Here is a 5,273-nt window from a genome sequence, read left to right on the forward strand (position 1 = left end):
TCCATTTGATAAACTTTAAAGTTCGAGAATGCTGCGAATGCCAGAAATATCCTGATGGCCTCAAGTCTAGCCACTAGAGCATAGGTTTCATCATAATCAATACCTTCAGCTTGAGAATACCCTTTAGCTACCAGTCTTGCTTTGTTTCTTGTAACCACACCATCTTCATCTAGTTTATTCCTGAATACCCACCGAGTACCAACAGATTTTTTTTGTGTAGATCTAGGTACCAGTTTCCAGACTTGTTGATGTTCAAACTGATTGAGTTCATCTTGCATAACAATCACCCAATCTGGATCAGTCAGTGTTTCTTCAATCTTCTTAGGTTCCATCTCAGAAAGAAATCCTGATAACAGACATTCATTTTGAGTAGCACGTCTACTCTGACTCCAACATCTGGATCCTTAATAATCAACTCAAAAGGATGAGCTTTATTCCAGACATTCTGTCTTAGAAGATTTGATCTTGATGATTCGCCTTGAAATATATTGGGATGTTGTGTCCTACTAGTTGATCCTTCAGCATCTCCCCCTGAGTTGTTGCCAGGTTAATTGACTTGATGATTCTTCGTCAGTAGCAGTGGTATCTCCATTGTTGCCAATGTTTCCATCACCATTACCTTGAGTATCATCATAATTAACAGGTTCTTCACCAGCAGCAACCTCAGGTTCTTGATCATTTTCTGATTCTGAATCTGACATATCATCAAACTTCAGTTTCTCAGAAGGATCTTCAGTTTGGATACTAGGGAGTTTAGTGTCATCAAATATAACATTGACACTTTCAGTTACTTTATGTTGATCAATGGTATACACCCTGTATGATCTTCTTCCATAACCAACAAAAATACCCTCATATGCCTTTGCCTCGAATTTACCACGACGATCATCTCCATCCTTAAGCACAAAGCATCTGGCACCAAATACATGAAAGTATTTGATAGAAGGTTTCTGTTCATTCATAATCTCATAAGGAGTCTTTATGAGGTCCTTGTTGATTAGAGTTCGATTATGAGTATAACATGCAGTATTGACAGCTTCAGCCCAAAAGTACATTGGAAGACCTGATTCACTTAACATAGTTCTTGCAGCTTCAATCAATGTACGATTCTTCCTTTCTACCACTCCATTCTACTGAGGGGTTCTAGGAGCTGAATATTGTATGGTAATCCCTTTGTCTGTACAAAATCCATTGAGAAGTGAATTCTTGAATTATGTTCCATTATCTAACCTTATTGCTCTAACAGGGACATTAGAATCTAACTCGATCAACTTAATATGATCAATCACAACTTGTGGTGTTTCATCCTTAGAGTGAAGGAATAAAACCCACGTATACTTGGAATAGTCATTAACTATCACAAGACAGTAACACTTCTTTGACATCGAAAGAACATTAACTGGTCCAAACAAATCCATGTGCAATAATTGAAGAATACCAGTTATGGAGGATGGGTTAGTGCCTTTGTGACTTGCTTTCTTTGACTTTCCTTTCTGGCATGCCTCACACAGTCGTTCTGGGGAGAATTCCAGTTGAGGCAGACCTCTGACCAATTCTTCTTAACAAGAGAATTCATTGCTTTGAAATTGAGATGGGAAAGTCTCTTGTGCCATAGCCAACTCTCAATTGATGATGCCTTTGCATAGAAACAATTGACTTCAGGACTGCTTCCAGAGTTCATGTTAGCTACAAACAGATTTCCTTTTCCAATTCCCATCAAGGAGGGTTTTTCACTTTTCTTGTGCAGGATCTGACACTTTAGCTTGTCGAATAAAACATAGTAGCCCTTGTCACAGAACTGACTGATACTAAGCAGATTGTGTTCAAGTCCTTGCACAATATACACATTTTCAATGATAACATTTCCAGCTTGCAAACAACCATATCCCTCAGTTAAACCTTTGTTGTTATCTCCAAAGGTAACCACTGGGCCAGCTTTCTCAACCACATTTGATAGCAGGGCTCTATCTCCGGTCATATGTCTTGACGATCCGCTGTCAAGAATCCACACTACCGGTTCCACCTGTTTAATGCCCTGCAATACAAATAGACAAGACCTTCTTCGGAACCCAAACTTGGTTGGGTTCGGCATACTTGTAGAATTGGCCTTTATCAGGCAAAACAACATTCTTAACTTTTATGTTCTCAACTTTCTCAACGACTGGACATTTGACCTTGTAAACAGCCTTGACAAATTTCTGTTTAGGCTTAGGCACAAATGTCTCCTTTCTAGCTTTAGGAGGACTAGCAGTCTTAGACCTATTATGCTTTCTATTATTCATATACTGATGAGGAGTAGTCTTATCACTAAAAACATGCTTACCATTAAAATAAGCATACATCAAATTAAAAGCACAAGACATGCAATTAGGAACTCCACATACTTTATGAGAGGAATTAACAACAGGCAAATTATGCATGGAAGGCATGGCATTTTTGTTATCCAACTCAGGTGTGTCTGAGTTAGTCTTAGTTGCTTTCACAACTTTGACTGGAACTTTCGACACACTTGGCTTGGAAACAACCTTCTCATTAGCAAGATCTTCAGCACGTATTTCTTCTTGAATAATAAAGGAGGTCTCATCAAATGGTTCAACAATTGATTCTTTATAGAGGGGTTTATCAACACCCTTAAGCACATGTGGTACTTCCCTACCTTTAGCACAGACACGAGGAGGGGAGTTTATGCCTAATTCTCCAATAGCAACATTGTAATCATAACCTACTCCGGATGTTTGATTAATAGCTTGCTTATTATAGAACTCTTTAGCCTTAGAGCAAGAATTAAAGTAAGCTTTAACCTTAGTCTCAAGACCGGTGATCTTGTCTTTGAGAATAGTTTTGAGTTGTCTATAACAGTCAACTCTATTCTCTAGAAAAGATACTTGTTCTTTTAATTTGTCTTGATTAATGTGCACAAGTCTTAAATCATTGACCTCTTTCTCAAGGTCTTTGATTTGTTGAGTTAACATTTCATTATCACGACGAGCACAATCTAAGGAGCCTCCTAGATGATAAACTAATTCAGCATCAGTAAATTTTACCTCTTTTCTTGACGATGAAGTGTTTCCATCAATTGCCATAAGAGCAAGATTCCCGACTTCTTCATCTTCACTGTCAGTATCATCCCAGCTTCTTCCCTTTTCCAGGTAAGCTCTTTCAGATTTACTCTTCTGATTAGAATCATAAGAGTTCTTCCTTACTTGCTTTGGCTTCCTGCATTCTGTGGCAAAGTGTCCCAACTCATTGCAGTTAAAGCATCGAATGGTGCTCCGATCAACCATCCCTGTTTTGTATCCACCACTGCTGGTGTTAGAGGATGAAGATCCACCTTTCTGGAATTTATTGTAGTTGGACTTGTACTTGAACTTGGGATTCCTCTTGAATCTGACATTGGAGAATCTCTTGACAATCAGGGCCATTGACTCATCTTCCAATTGCTCCAACTCTTCCAAGGAGTAAAAATCATCACCGGATTGATTTGTAGTAGGAAGATTAAATTATGCTACTATCACATTCTCTTCAGCCTTGGAAGACTATACCATTCTCTCTGACTGTTAAGATTATTGTTGTTGTTGTTGTTGTTGTTGTTGTTGTTGTTGTTGTTTTTGTTGTTGTTGTTCAGCTACTAGAGCAGTAGACGTGATGACCACTCTACCTTTTCCGTAGGCTTCCTTCTGCTGAATCTGCTCCAACTCATAGGTTTTTAACACACCATAGAGCCTTTCCAAAGAAATCTCATTCAGATCTCTCGCTTATCTTATGGAAGTGATTCTATGTTCAAGATGAGTTGGCAGTGTTAAAAGGAACTTTTTGTTGACCTCCCTGATTGAATAATATTTTCCATATATGTTCAGGTTGTTGATCAATGCCTTGTACCTCTCAAACACTTCAGTAATTCCTTCTCCTGGATTGGATTTAAAATGTTCATATCCAGAGGTTAGGATCTCTAACTTATTCTCCCAAACATCCTCTGTGCCTTCATTAATCACCTCAATAGTTTCCCAGATGTGTTTGGAATTTTTACAGTTCATCACATGTCTGTTCATCAAGGAATCAAGAGAATCAACTAAAATTAATTGAAGGCTGGCATCCAAGAAGGCTTCTTCTTTTTCAGCAGGAGAAAAATCCTCAAGATCTTTTACATAGGTTCTAGCTTTGGTAATTACCACATCATTTTCTATAACCTCTGGTTCAATAACCATCGGAATTTTTGGACCCTTCTTTAACACATCCAGATATTTGGGATTTGCAACTTGTAAGAACAAGAGCATCTTCTTCTTCCACATAATATAATTTTCTTGATCGAATAGTGGAATTTTAACGGTTCCAACTTTTTGTGAAGTCATTATGAATTTTTTGAATAAATAAAAATTCAAGGAGTGGAAGAATCACAAAAGTCTAGGATCTTGATTTGTTCGTTAATCAGAAGGCTCTGATACCAATTGTTAGGTCCCAATATGTTTGTAGAAGGGGGTTGAATACAAACTATATCGTTTAATCGAATAAAATGCGGAATAAAAAGTGAAACAAAATTCAAGTTAAATAAAACTATTATTAAACTTGAAAGGTGTTACAACAACGGTATCGTTTACAATGGATTAATCTCAAATAAATTATTCCAAATCTAGAATAAATTCGACATGAACTTTTTCTATTTTTGAAATAAAAAGATCTAATGCTAAAAGCAATTTGAGATTAAGTTCTAGGGATTTTGATCCGCTAGATAATTACACAAGAACAAGAGAATGATTTCTAGTGGTTTAGATTTAACAATAAATACTAGAAATTAATGTCCTGAAATATTGCAGTTGAAGATAATAAGTTCTCTGTTGCTTTCCTTTTCTGTTCTTGAGTTGTTGGATATTGAATGTTAATCTTGAATGATCTGCTTCTGTTTTCTTTAATAATCAATCAATAGAATTGAATTGTACTAGCAAGACAATCCGTTGATCTAGCAAGACAATCGGTGAGACTATTGAATGAACTGGCAAGACTATCGGCAAGACAATTGAATGAGCTGGAGAGACTTTCGGTATGACAATTTAATTGTACTGGAAAGACTTTCGGTATGACAATTAAATTGTCATACCAGTTCAACTGTTTGTCTTGCTGAATTAATATTGAATATTAATTCAAAATTAATTCTGAAAATACATAATATTAATTCAGAATTAATTAACCCATTAATTCAATTAATCAATAAATTAATCTTTGCAGATATAATTTATTTTCTTAATTAAATTATATGACTTAATTAATTAATAGAGAAT

The sequence above is a fragment of the Apium graveolens genome, chromosome 1 (assembly GCF_009905375.1).
Source record: "Apium graveolens cultivar Ventura chromosome 1, ASM990537v1, whole genome shotgun sequence".
Lineage (NCBI taxonomy): Eukaryota > Viridiplantae > Streptophyta > Magnoliopsida > Apiales > Apiaceae > Apium > Apium graveolens.